Source organism: Cornus florida, unplaced genomic scaffold, assembly GCF_030987335.1.
Source record: "Cornus florida cultivar Cherokee Brave unplaced genomic scaffold, ASM3098733v1 CherokeeBrave_3.0.0_Hap2_Chr04, whole genome shotgun sequence".
In the NCBI taxonomy this organism is placed as follows: Eukaryota; Viridiplantae; Streptophyta; class Magnoliopsida; order Cornales; family Cornaceae; genus Cornus; species Cornus florida.
In genome coordinates this window covers 48,801,596-48,816,614 of record NW_026775574.1, presented here as the reverse complement: position 1 = coordinate 48,816,614, position 15,019 = coordinate 48,801,596, and the positions used below count along the sequence as shown (strand labels likewise).

The following is a 15,019-nucleotide window of genomic DNA, read 5'->3' as shown; positions in this document are numbered from 1 at the left end:
TTAAAAACATTCCCGACAGAGTTCGATCGATCGAACTTCAACTGAGATCGATCGAACTTTGATGAACTCTCTTCAAAGTATTTTTGGATTTTTAAAATTATTGAAAATTACAAAATTAAAATAAAAAATTGGAATTAAAATTAAAAATTGGAAAATAAAATAAAATATTTTTGGTTTTTTTTTTTAATAATTAAATTTAATTGAATAAACAATAATAATTAAAAACTAATTAAAATATTTTTTGAATATTTTGAAAAATAAAATAAAATAAAATGAAATGAAAATAAAATAAAATAAAAATGAAAATATGTTTGCATTTTTGAAAATTTGAAAAGTCAAAATAATGAAATGAAGAACTGAGATCGATCGAAACAAGAGTTCGATCGATCAGACAGAGAGCAAAAATATGCAAGTTTTTGGCTCAGAAAATTGGCTAAGTGTTGGAACTTGAAGATCGATCAAACTTGGGAGTTGGATTGATCGAAGAACTTTCAAATCGATCTTAGAATGTTTCGATCGATCAGGTAGAGAGGTGAAATATGCAAGTTTATGCAGGCTCAAAATTTTTCTAAGTGTTGAATCGTGAGATCGATCGAACTTGGAAGTTGGATCAATCGAAGGTCTTTTCATCGATCTAAGAGTTAGTTCGAACGATGAGACAGAGAGGTGATTTGGATGCAGGTTTCTGCAGGTCGAAAAATTTTCTAAGTGTTGGATGCAGAATGGAGTTCGATCGATCGAACTCAGGTTTGAGATCGATCGAACTATGCAGAATGCTCAATAATGACATGAAAGCTCATGCAATCCTCACCAAAGTTCCTTTGAATACATATGAATCAAAAACAAGTATCTAGATTTCGCAAGAAATGAAATGAAAGATAGAATTAAGGGAGGAATAGGGTTTTGACACCCTACGAATGCTTTTGCTAGTCATTAACGTCTCTAGCAAGACATTGGGCTCTTTTAGCCCGGATCAAAGATCTTATAATGCATCCCCTCCTTGTTGGGGTGATAGATGCTTTGAACTCCACCCAACAAATGGTTCTTTGAAGAACTTGTTGGATTAAGCTCAAAAGAAACTTTTGGTCCCTTGTCTATGCAATCACAACCTTTGGGCTTCCATGCCCTTCCAAAGCAAGAATTTGAAACAAGACTTTTAGAATGCAAGGTTGAAGATGATACTTTGGAAGTTTTAGTTTTACACAAAAGATCATTTCCTTGACATTGTAGATCATGACATTTATCTACAACATTAACCTCTCCTTCATATTTGTCAAATGAATTGGGTGTGGGATTAAAGATATTCAAATTCACCTTCATGTGGCCAAATGAGATCTTCATTATTCCCGTCCTATAATTGATGTTGGCATTAGCGGTTGCCAAGAAAGGACGGCCAAGGATAACGGGAATTTGGCTCTTAGGATTAGGAACCGGTTCCGTGTCGATGACAACGAAATCAATCGGGAAGAAGAATTTATCAATCTTAATCAAAACATACTCAATTATACCTCTAGGCTTCTTAATGGATCGGTCGGCAAGTTGCAAAACTACCGACGTCGGTTTCAATTCACCTAGGCCCAATTTGACATAAACCGAGTATGGAAGAAGGTTAACACTTGCTCCTTAGTCAAGAAGAGCCCGATCAATGATATGATCACCAATAATGCATGATGTAGTGGGTGAACCGGGGTCCTTAAACTTTAGAAGAGTGTTATGTTGCAAAATTGAGCTTACTTGCTCGGTCATAACCACTTTTCTTAGTGCTTGGCTCTTGTTCTTCCGCTTTTGGGTGCACAAGTCTTTCAAGAATTTGGCATAAGCCAGAATTTGCTTGATTGCATCCAATAGTGGAAGATTAACTTTCACTTGCCTAAACATTTTCATAATTTCATTGGTTTTTGCCTTTTGCTTGTCTTTTGAAATGGATCCTTTTAAGGCATTTGGAAATGGAACTTTTAGTTCAAACACCTTTTCAGAATTTTCTTTTGAACTCTCTTCAACACAAGAAGTTTTCAAATCATTGTGCTCCAAATCATTTTTTAACAAAACCTTTTCAACATCATTTTTCAAAATTTCTTTTTCAAAACTTTCTCATTTACAAGGTCATATATATGCAATGAAATAGGAATGGGATGTGAAACGGGACGGGTGACAACTTGAGGTTGTACCAGTTCACTCTCTTCATTAGACATTCCAACTTAATTGTCCACAACCCTACCAATCCGCAAGGTAGTCACCGCATTAACATGTTCAATGGTGTGGCCTTCCGATGAGGAATGGGTTTCCACAACACATTGTTACTTAGGTGGGGCATTAATAGGCATCTTTCCCTTCTCTCTTGCATTAAGAGTGCTTGCTATTTACCCTACTTGGGTTTCTAGCTTCGTAATAGATTGAGAGTGAGAATGAAGCAATTGAGTGTTAGCCTTTAAAGTGCCCAAAGCATTCAAAACTTTTTCTTCAAAGGCGGGACTTCTAGTATTTCCTTGGGAATAAGACTGGTTGGGAAAATAAGAATTAGCAAATTGATTCCCTTGTGATTTATAAGGTCTATAACCTTGGGATCCTTGGTTTTAAAGTGGAGGTGGAATATACTTCCCTTGAAAACCGCCTTGGGAAGGGTTTGAGCCCTCTCCTTGGTTTTTCCAAGAGAAATTCGGATGATTCCTCCAACTTAGATTATAGTGAGTACCATAAGGATTATTCCCTTGGTTCACAAAACCGCATTGACTTATTCATTAGGTTCATTTTGCACTTGTCCGTGAGGACAATGAGAAGTAGAATGAAGAACACTAGAACAAGTCATACATGTTTCATTTAATGCATGATGAGACTGTTTGGGGAAGGAAGATACTTGGTTCGCCGAGTTTTGGTTAATCAAAAATTGATTAAACCTTTGAGATAAAGACTTCATTTCGGCGGCTATTTCATTTGAATGGTTGACTTGATGTAAGCCAACACTCTTCCTACCTTGTGAATTTCTACCATTCTTGGATGAGAGTGTTCTATACAAAGAATTTTCACTCATGCTCTCATAAAGACGCCACACATCATCCTCATGCCTATCAATGTATGAGCCACCCATGGAAGCATCAACCATACCCTTATAGTTGTCTGATAAGCTCTCAAAGAAATATTGAACTAATTTCCATTTGGGCATGTCATGATGTGGACACTTCCTAAGCAATTCATTGAAGTGTTCCCATGCCTCATGAAACGTTTCTCCATCCCCATGTGAAAATTCTTGAATTGAGGTTCTCATGGCATTGGTCTTAGAAACCGGATAGTATTTCTGTCCAATAAGTGATTGAAAAAGGCCTAAGATTGTTAAACCAATACTTTACCTTGTCTTTTAAGGTGAATGGAAAAAGTTTGAGTCTTAAAACCTCTTACGGCATGTCCGTATATTTTACGGTGGAACATACTTCAAGAAACTCATCCAAATGCTTGTAAGGTTCTTCACTTGGAAGTCCATGATAGTTAGGAAGCATTTGAATGATTTGTGGCTTAATTTCATAATGATGTGTTCTAAATGGAGGTAATTGGATACATGTAGGTGCATTATACTCGTTAGGCACATAATGGTCTCTTAAAGCAAGAGGTGGATTAGCTACTTGAGGTGCAACATGAATACCTTGGTTTTGAATTCCTTGATCGATGTTGGGAGGTTGTGGAGTATACATTGGCCTTGGCATTCCATATGGAACTTGGCCTTGTTGTTATGGTGGTTGGTGAATGAATGGCCTTGGCATACCTAGTAGTACTTGTATGTTCTCATTGTGCACATTGGGATGAAGGATACCTTGTTGGTCTATGTGACCGAGGTCCTCAACATGATTATCATTATAGTCATCCATTGATAGATTGTAACTATTTGAACTTCCTCTTCCCCTAGGATTTCTAACGATAGATTAAAGATGCAAATCAAGAGGGACAAGAGTTAGTCTCAATAAACGACGTCCATGCATGCACAATGCAAAACACAACAAACACAAAGAATGACAAACACTATGCCTTCACAAAAATGCAATTAGACTTCTTCCACAAACACTTAATTCATACTCCCATGCTTTAACAACAATGATGCAAAGAACAATTAAAAACAAGCCTCTACGCGGGCCGATGATTTAACTAAGGGATTAAGTAAAGAAAGTCTCACAAAGGTCCTTAAGCACTTCAACTCCAAATTTAAAGCTTAGCTTAGCAAATTTTTAGAATTTTTAGTTTTTTTGTTCTTGCTTGGCTTGAATGCCCCTTTGCTTGCTTCCACTCCAACAATGCACCTAGTTCAGTAAAAACAACACAATAAGTAACCAAAAAGAAAAATAAAAATAAAGTAAAGACACGATCAAAAGAGTACTAATCCTAATTGATTCCACAAATCTGAGATTGCCAAATCTAATCAATCAAATCTCTGGCAACGGCGCCAAAAACTATGGGTCGTGTAATGACCTGGTCATTTTTCTTCCTTTTCTTTTTCTCAGATTTTAACGGATATTTTTTTTCCGTTATCTTTTCCTTTTTGGGTTCGGTTTTTCATCACTTGATGTCGTCTTGAGTGCTCTGGAATGATTGCCGAGACTCTTTTCCTTGGATTGACAACTTCCTTTGGGGATTGGTTAATTTCCATATTTTATTTTTCCAAACACTATTTATATTTTGTCTTTTTCTCGTTTATCCTTTTTCCTTGCACAACCTCACTTTTTGTGCTCGGATTTGATTCCGATTTTGTATGCATTCATGATATTTGATTTCCATGATAGTGGTATTTTTACTTTTCCAGAAAAGCATGTTGATTGCTTACTTTTTTCATAAAGGGGCATTAATGCATACTTTAATGTAATTATTCTTAACTTGTGGGGTTTTAGTGTAATTAAATAAAGTAATTATTTTTCATCTTGGGGACCATTTTGCAATTAAATTTGGAAGATATTTTCAAAAAGGACCTTTTTGTAATTTTTGGTCCACTTGTTGACATTTATGTGGAAACACTTTAATGCATTGGATGATGACATTTGGAGGGTGAGGATTCACCCACTTGTTGGCCTAGGATTGGTACACTTGTTGGCTTGGATGGTTGACAAGTGTAGGTGTGGGATTAAGCCTAAGAATGAGCCATGGATTGGTGACAAGTGTAGTTTCACGATTTAGTCTTGCAAATATCTTTGGGCCACTTTGGGATTATGGTTTTAAAAGAGGGTTTTTGTGCAATTGACCGTAGATGTGTGTGTTGACCATGATGTAAGAGCACATAGTGAGTGGAGGATTTCTATTTCCTCCACTCACACTTAACCACATTATTTCATTCTCTTCCTTACAAGAAAACCCTAGCCTCCATGGATGGAGCTTGAAGCCTTAGGCATTGACCTTGATCTTTGAGGCCCTTCCAGTTACTTTAGACCATAAAGTTTGGAATACTTTTTGTTCCCCTCATCCTCCTCTTCAAAACCCTTGAAGGATCTAGCATAACTCCTAGTTTTGCTTTGGTATCTAAAGATTCAATTCTCTAGTGAGGTATTGACGTATTATTTTGAAGTATTTTTATGTCATTATTGAGTGTTTTACATGCATGGAAGAGAAAGACTTGTATTTTGCCCTTAAACTATTTTAACCTGAAATTAATCTTGTCAAATTCAATATAGAATATGAAAATATACTCAATTAGCTTTCATGTAGTTTTGGTTTCATGTAATTTGGATTAAAAATGAATTAGTTATGAATTTTTGAAGTTGCAAGCTAGTTGTTGGAAATTTGAAGCTTTTCCTTTTCGGTCCAGAAATGAATTTTTATATGGAACTGTGGTACTTCAATTGCCTTGAAATTTTTACTGGATCTTTCTCCATAGGATTTACACTATTCAGAATTTTTTCACGATTTTAGAGCGTTTCTAATTTTTTTTTAAAATCCGAAACTATCTGCTATGCATGTTTTAATTGCAGCTGGAAAACATTTTTTTTTGATGATTTATTTCACTAACCATTTGACATTGGATCATGGCTTAAATTTTCAGTTTTACACTCTCATATGTTTACTTCCAAAATAAATTATGTTTACCCAATTTGGATGTCAAATGAATTTTTCATGAATTTTCAAAGCTGGAAGCTACAGGCTGAAAATGTGTTTTCTGGGCAGAATTTGTTTCAAAGTTGTGAGTCAAAATTGTTTCAATTGGGAAAATATTTTGTTAAACAAAATTGATATTATCAAATTACAATGTTTAAGCTTTCATTAGGCTTTGGATTCATTCAATTTGGGTTAGAATTGAATTTTTTATGAATTTTAAAAGTTGAAGGTAGCAAGCTGAAAAATTTGTTTTGCGGACCAAAAATTTGGGGCGATTTCATTTCGGTGGTAATTGGGATTTTCATTCCAATTGAGGTAGGGAATGTTTGAGGATTACTTGTGTGTTGTATTGTCTGTTTGCCATGATTATACAACATATATGTATGCCTTGTATCAAATTTAGAAAGTTAGTAATTTTTATTTCTTTATATAAGATTTAAAATTTATGATGATGTATAACTTTGATTTGAATTGTAACATGCTAGGACATTATGCTTAGATATGTTGGTTAAAATATATTAAATTTGGATCATTTGATTAAGAATTACAACTTTTATTTAATATTTATCTTTAGTGAAAGTTTAATTCACATGGTTGTATCAAGCATTAAATCAAGTTGTAATGTGGTATTTAAATAGGCCTTGGCATGTTCTCTAACATAGATTAAATTGAGGGCATTTGGAATTGTTTAAAAATCTAGAGGAAATTAATTAATTAGCTTGATTAATTTTTTTTTAAGTGTTTTAATCACTTAAGTTGTCATTTGATGTTATATATATGATAACCATGACATGTCTTTCAATATATATTAAATTGAGGTTATTTAGATTAACTTGGAATTTAGAGAATTTAACTATTTATGTTTAATTAAATTATACTTTATTACTCCATGGATTTAATTGCATTTTGGAAGTTGTTTCTATATTTAAATCATGGATTTCGATTTGATGTATGTTCACTTGATTACTTTTGAGCATTAGATAACATAGTTGTTACGTTTATATTCATGAGAATATGTTTTTCCTTATTGAATATATTGTTGCTATGTGTAAGGAATTGCACACTTTGTATTTAACATCTTACATGCCATGGTAGTTGTGAATTTTGAGCATGTATTGTATAAGTTTCCAAAATTTGGATTGTGCTTGGTAAATAGTTGATATCTTGTATATACATGTTGATATATATACATTGTTGCATAATTTGTTGATTTTGGAAACTTGGGGATGTCGTTGTTTGGCTACGGCTAGGACTTGGTTCTAGTACGGGGGATTGTCCCTCTATACAGTCTAGTGCGCACATAGGGAGGTTACCCATGGGCTAGTAACCCTAAAGTAACTATGTTGTCGGTCTGATCCGGCGTGACGTCCGAGTATCCACTTTGTTTGATTTCGTATTTCATTTCAAGTTGATAACTAGATGATATCGTAACTTGTTGTTCCTTATTTGATTTCCAATTTTGAGCTTAAAATGTAGCTTTGTGAAAGCATACTTCATGCGTTGTATTGGAAGTTCCGTTGTTGGTTAAATTGCATCGATATCATAATTTGTGTTTTGATGTTCAAATGTAGTTTAGGAATGACCTTATAGATTCATTTTGTACATAGACGTTAGGTGGCATGACCCACACTTGTTGTTTTCGTATTTTGGATTTCAAGTTGAAGACTTTGAGAATTTATATCTTGTTGCCTTGTATAACATGTTTCGATGTTATTTGAATTACATGAACAATGTGATTATGATATAAATGATCTAGGTAGTTTGGGATGCTCCCTGGGTCTCATCTTGACATAGACGTTAGGTGGCATGAGCCCCTTTAACATGTTTCACCATAAGGTGATAAAATTGTAAAATGCTAGGTCAATGCATGCTCATCTCCTACGAGTAGCTTTATGTTACTCACGCTTACGATACTGGGGCATATTTCAGGTACAGGACTCAGGATTTGAAGATTCCATTGCTCCTTGGATGGCTTACAGTTTCTAAGTTTCTATTTTATGTACGTGTTAGCATAAGATGCCTCTTTGTAGCCCTATTTGTTTAAACTTGTATTCGTTGATTCGTATATGTAAAGTGTACGTAAGTGTACTCTTTTCAATGTATTTAACATGTATGAGATGAGGTCGGAGGCCAATGACATGTATCTCATTTTTTATGCACTTTTGTTTTCAAAGTTTATTATGAAAATATTGGAAAATGTTAAGTCATTGCTTCATAACTTTCGCATCGGGTGTTGGAATTTCATATCTTTTCTGCCCGGACTCAGAATTAGACAATTCTTGAGTCTAATTTTGTTCATTTTTCGTTGTCTTTCCAATGGTGTGCACGGTGGCACCCTTTTCAGTGAGAAATGACCATTTTGCCCTTAGTTTATCTCTTTTCGGGTTAGGCTTTCTTGCTTCATTTGCTTGGCTCATTTGAGTTCCGTGGCTTCATAGAGAGTCATTTTGGAGCTTTAGGGAAGACGTACATCTCTTGAGGTTATTTGGCTTCTTTCGCTTCCGCATTTCGGGTCCGTTATCCGGTCAACTTCTGGTTCATCATTAACGCACTAGGTTGAGAAATCTGGGTCGTTATAGGTGGTATCAGAGCTCCTAGGTTTGAATACCTTGGACGACGGGTTTTGGGTGCATATCATGCTTATGTTGCCATGCTCTATGTGTTTATATGCTTCATGATAACATGTTTATGTGCTTACGTGCTACATGTGGTATGCCGTTTGTTTAGCATGATTTAATTATTATGTAAAGAGCATGACATATGATGTATTCTAGTTCAGATTTGTATTTGCATAACTGTGTTGCATATTTGGCATGACACGAGATTGGTCATTGACGCTCGAGTTGAGGTTGATGGTGATTTTAGTCACGGTTGTATTGTAGTTTAGGTTGTTGTTGACCTAGAGTTGGTTTTGAGGTAGGTGGAGAGACACCTTTTGTTTAGGCTCTCGTGGGGTGAGCCATTAGGCACAACTGTAGTACTAGATTTGTTAATTTTAGGCCATGGTTAGGTTTTGGACCTTTTGGGATCCTTGGTTGTTTTGGAAGGTTCATCTGAGATTGTAATTTTCGTGGGTGGGTACGTTGTGGGCCGGTGCATGGCACTGTCATGCTACCGTACTGGCAAGCTACGAGTGCAGTTCGGATGGAATCAGCGTTGGGTTTTGTTCCTACAGGTGTAGTCCTTTTGATTGATAATGATGATGGTTGTTTTGGGGATCAGTTATAGTGATCGATTTGGTTGTCTGATTGTATGGCTAGAGTTGCCATTTCTTTGAGTTCTCCTTGCACGATGACGCTTTTGGGGTTAAGTCAATTGATAGATGCTTGGGGTAGAGAGAGCATTGCATTGTTAGTGTCACCCTTAGATTCAGAGATGGATTGCAAGAGTTTTACCATTATGGTAAGGGCTCACGTTTGTTTTGAGATAGGTTGTTGTTGTATTGGTTTTTGGAGTCAGTGTATGGCTAGGACTAGTCCTTCCTTTTTACCTAGGCACTCTAGGACACGATGTCCATATGGTTCATTGTTGCATCACTTTTGTTTTTTGCAGTTTCATTTACTACCATGTTAGTAGTATGATTTATGATATTGTGATGCATGAGTAGGTGGAGGTCTATCTACGTTTGCCTTCTTGTTGTGTGGCAATAGCATGCCTTTCTTATATACTTCGAGATGCCATGTTGTTACTGCGCTTTAATGACATGCTTTTGTGTTTATGTGGAGACGTGCAGTATGTGCTTTTGATTTTCATCTATATAAGTAGATTTTCTTTTTGGTAGTTGCATTCCTTGTCATATGCATGACTTTCAGGTTTGGTTTTCCCATTCGTTTCCCTTGGTCGCACGAAGTCTGTATACGGGTTTCCACAATGGTTTTGTGCTGGTTCGTGTTAGGGACTTCACAAGGAATGAGTCTCTTCCTTCCGTTGCGTTGTGCACTGTTTTGGGGTTGGTTGGTCCATGAGGATCATCGTTGTTGTCTTGAGTCCTTGGTGAGGATTTGATAGATTTTGGTCGACTTACTTCCATGTAGGGGGTGAAGTCATTGACTTTGTTGTCTTTCATTTCAGAGATGGAGTCGTGGTGTTGTCCTTTTTAGGACTGGTTGTTCCCTTTATTTCGTGTCTTCCCTTAGGGAGTTCCTACCGTGGTTGTTGACGGTTGTGGTGCTCAAGTGAGTTGATTGGTGTGAGATTATTTTACGGAGACTTATGTCCATATCTTTGAGGATTGTTTGATTCGTGAGGTGAGCTCGATACTCTTTTAAGAATGTCTTTTGGAGACTTGTTCCAGTTTTGGAGGCTTGGATGTGGTTGACTCTTAGAAGGAGTTTTGGAGGATCGTTGTTGGATATGGCTTGCTTGTAGAGTTTTCTCGTCCTAGTTATGACTAGGCATGGCCTTGAGGAATCGTAGTTCCAGTGGTTGTTTATAGATGGATCGAAATTGAGGAATTTTGATTTAGCTTGGTGTTGTCAAGTACGATTTTGAGAGACTCGTTCTATGACCTTGGTTGTCAATATTTTGATATGTGTGCCACTTCGTGGACTTGTATTTCGAGGATCTAGTTATCCATGATAGGGATTTTGATCTGATGTTTGATTACGGTGAGTAGTCTTATAGTTAATCTATTTTAGGATGATATCTAGGATTTTGGAGATGCTGTTTTGCTTATCAGACTTTGGATTCGTAATTGATGTTGTTGATAGTAGTGTTTTGAGATGTTAAAATTGTTGGTCTTTTTGTATTGAGGATTTAAGGCCTTAAGCATAGCGGTACCTATGGCATTGTTGTCAGAGTTTTGGGATTGGCCAGGATGGTCCGGCCAGACATCTTTGGACCATATCTCAACTCTCACAAAATGTTAGTTTCCGTAGTGCTTTTGGTAATGATCATTTTTGACATTGAAGTCATTTGTATTGAGAGGTTTCATGGGTAGACCTAGTGGGGGCATGTTATGAATTGGTGCCTTATACTGTCATGCTACCGTACAAGTTGTGTGCTGTGGACGGGTGCTAGTTGCCATCGATACTACCTCACTGACGAGTAAGTGAGGGCAGAAACTAGGAATTGTCATTGCTACCACACATTTGAGTACGTCATGGGCGGGTTCTAGTCGCTATTCGTACTGTCATGTCGTCTTTGTTTAGTATTTTGATTTGATTCATGGATATCTTGAAGTTCTGTTGGTGGTTGTTTTTGGTTCCTTATGATGGTTCGTCAGGAGGGGTGCTTTCGATTGTTGTCTTCTGTTCCCTCGTCTGGCCTTAAGTTCTGTGTGTGAGTTTCAACTTGTGGTGTGGCCATATGATCACTTTTCTTTTAAGGAGTTGTCCTGTCGTGAGCACATGGGTGCAAATGACATGGGGTTGTACGTTGTCTTCAGTTTTGGGATTGCTTTCGTAGCATGTTATGAGGGATACTCAGAGATGTACTCCGTAGTTATCCTGGTTTCGCCTTTTTGTTTTGTTGGGGCTAGATTTCGGGGACGAAATCCCTTTAAGGTGGGAAGGTTGTAATGACCCGGTCATTTTTCTTCCTTTTCTTTTTCTCAGATTTTAACGGATATTTTTTTTCAGTTGTCTTTTCCTTTTTGGGTTCGGTTTTTCATCACTTGATGTCGTCTCGAGTGCTCTGGAATGATTTCCGAGACTCTTTTCCTTGGATTGACAACTTCCTTTGGGGATTGTGTCATTTCAATAATTTATTTTTTCGAACACTATTCACATTTTGTCTTTTTCTCGTTTATCCTTTTTCCTTGCACAACCTCACTTTTTGTTCTTGGATTTGATTCCAATTTTGTATGCATTCATGATATTTGATTTCCATGATAGTGATATTTTTACTTTTATAGAAAAGCATGTTGATTGCTTACTTCTTTCATAAAGGGGCATTAATGCATACTTTAGTGTAATTATTCTTAACTTGTGGGGTTTTAATGTAATTAAATAAAGTAATTATTTTTCATCTTGGGGACAATTTTGCAATTAAATTTGAAAGATATTTTCAAAAAGGACCTTTTTGTAATTTTTGAAAAATGTGACAAGTGTCCCACTCTCATTGGTCTACTTGTTGACATTTGTATGGAAACACTTTAATGCATTGGATGATGACATTTGGAGGGTGAGGATTCACCCACTTGTTGGCCTAGGATTGGTGCACTTGTTGGCTTGGATGGTTGACAAGTGTAGGTGTGGGATTAAGCCTAGGAATGAGCCATAGATTGGTGACAAGTGTAGGTTCACAATTTAGTCTTGCAAATATCTTTGGGCCACTTTGGAATTATGGTTTTAAAGGAGGGTTTTTGTGCAATTGACCATAGATATGTGTGTTGACCATGATGTAAGAGCACATAGTGAGTGGAGGATTTCTATTTCCTCCACTCACACTTAACCACATTATTTCATTCTCTTCCTTACAAGAAAACCCTAGCCTCCATGGATGGAGCTTGAAGCCTTAGGCATTGACCTTGATCTTTGAGGCCCTTCCATTTACTTTAGACCATAAAGCTTGGAATACTTTTTGTTCCCCTCATCATCCTCTTCAAAACCCTTGAAGGATCTAGCCTAACTCCTAGTTTTGCTTTGGTATCTAGAGATTCAATTCTCTAGTGAGGTATTGATCTATTATTTTGAAGTTTTTTTATGTCATTATTGCATGTTTTACATGCATGGAAGAGAAGGACTTATATTTTGCCCTTAAACTGTTTTAACTTGAAATTAATCTTATCAAATTAAATATAGAATATGAAAATATACACAATTATCTTTCATGTAGTTTTGGTTTCATGTAATTTGGATTTAAAATGAATTAGTTATGAATTTTTGAAGTTGCAAGCTAGTTGCTGGAAATTTGAAGCTTTTTCTTTTTGGTCTGGAAATGAATTTTTATATAGAGCTATGGTACTTCAATTGCCTTAAAATTTTTACTGGAACTTTCTCCATTGGTTTTACACTACTTAGAATTGTTTCACGATTTTAGAGCATTTCTAAAATTTTTTAAAAATCCGAAACTATCTGCTGTCCATGTTTTTATTGCAGCAGGAAAACATATTTTTAGATGATTTATTTCACTAACCTTTTGACATTGGATCGTGGCTTAAATTACTAGTTTTACACCCTCATATGTTTACTTCTAAAATAAATTAGGTTTACCCAATTTGGATGTCAAATGAATTTTTCATGAATTTTCAAAATTGGAAGCTACAGGCTGAAAATGTGTTTTCTGGGCAGAATTTGTTTCAAAGTTGTGAATCAAAACTATTTCAATTGGGAAAATATTTTGTTAAATTAAATTGATATTATCAAATTACAGTGTTTAAGCTTTCATTGGGCTTTGGATTTATTCAATTTGGGTTAGAATTGAATTTTTTATGAATTTTAAAAGTTGAAGGTAGTAAGCTGAAAAATCTGTTTTGCGGACCAAAAATTTGGGGCGATTTCATTTCGGTGGTAATGGGGATTTTCATTCCAATTGAGGTAGGGAATGTTTTAGGATTATTTGTGTGTTGTATTGTGTGTTTGCCATGATTATACAACATATATGTATGCCTTGTATCAAATCTAGAAAATTAGTAATTTTTATTTCTTTATATAAGATTTAAAATTTATGATGATGTATAACTTTGATTTGAATTGTAACATGCTAGGACATTATGCTTAGATATGTTGGTTAAAATATATTAAATTTGGATCATTTGATTAAGAATTACAACTTTTATTTAATATTTATCTTTAGTGAAAGTTTAATTCATTTGGTTGTATCAAGCATTAAATCAAGTTGTAATGTGGTATTTAAATAGGCCTTGGCATGTTCTCTAACATAGATTAAATTGAGGGCATTTGGAATTGTTTAAAAATCTAGAGGAAATTAATTAATTAGCTTGATTAATTTTGTTTTAAGTGTTTTAATTACTTAACTTGTCATTTGATGTTATATATATGATAACCATGACATGTCTTTCAATATATATTAAATTGAGGTTATTTGGATTAACTTGGAATTTAGAGAATTTAACTATTTATGTTTAATTAAATTCTACTTTATTACTCAATGGATTTAATTGCATTTTGGAAGTTGTTCGTATATTTAAATCATGGATTTGGATTTGATGTATGTTCACTTGATTACTTTTGAGCATTAGATAACATAGTTGTTACTTTTATATTCATGAGAATATGTTTTTCCTTATTGAATATATTGTTGCTATGTGTAAGGAATTGCATACTTTATATTTGACATCTTACATGCCATAGTAGTTGTGAATTTTGAGCATGTATTGTATAAGTTTCCAAAATTAGGATTGTGCTTGGTAAATTGTTGATATCTTGTATATACATGTTGATATATATACGTTGTTGCACAAATTGTTGATTTTGGAAACTTAGGGATGTCGTTGTTTGGCTACGGCTAGGACTTGGTTCTAGTACGGGGGATTGTCCCTCTATACAGTCTAGTGCGCACATAGGGAGGTTACCCATGGGCTAGTAACCCTAAAGTAACTATGTTGTCGGTCTGATCCGGCGTGACGTCCGAGTATCCACTTTGTTTGATTTCATATTTCATTTCAAGTTGATAACTAGATGATATCGTAACTTCTTGTTCTTTATTTAATTTCCAATTTTGAGCTTAAGATGTAGCTTTGTGAAAGCATGCTTCATGCGTTGTATTGGAAGTTCCATTGTTGGTTAAATTACATCGATATCATAATTTGTGTTTTGATGTTCAAATGTAGTTTAGGAATGACCTTATAGATTCATTTTGAACATAGACGTTAGGTGGCATGACCCACACTTGTTGTTTTCGTATTTTGGATTTCAAGTTGAAGACTTTGAGAATCTATATCTTGTTGCCTTGTATAACATGTTTCCTTGTTGTTTGAATTACATGAACAATGTGATTATGATATAAATGATCTAGGCAGCTTAGGATGCTCCCTAGGTCTTATCTTGACATA

At 35.4% G+C, this 15,019-nt stretch overlaps 1 pseudogene; it reads left to right on the top strand.

Annotated features, from left to right (window-relative positions):
- The first annotated feature begins 3,158 nt into the window (after window positions 1-3,158).
- Window positions 3,159-3,257, top strand: LOC132305837 (small nucleolar RNA R71; annotated as a pseudogene).
- The last annotated feature ends 11,762 nt before the right edge of the window (window positions 3,258-15,019 follow it).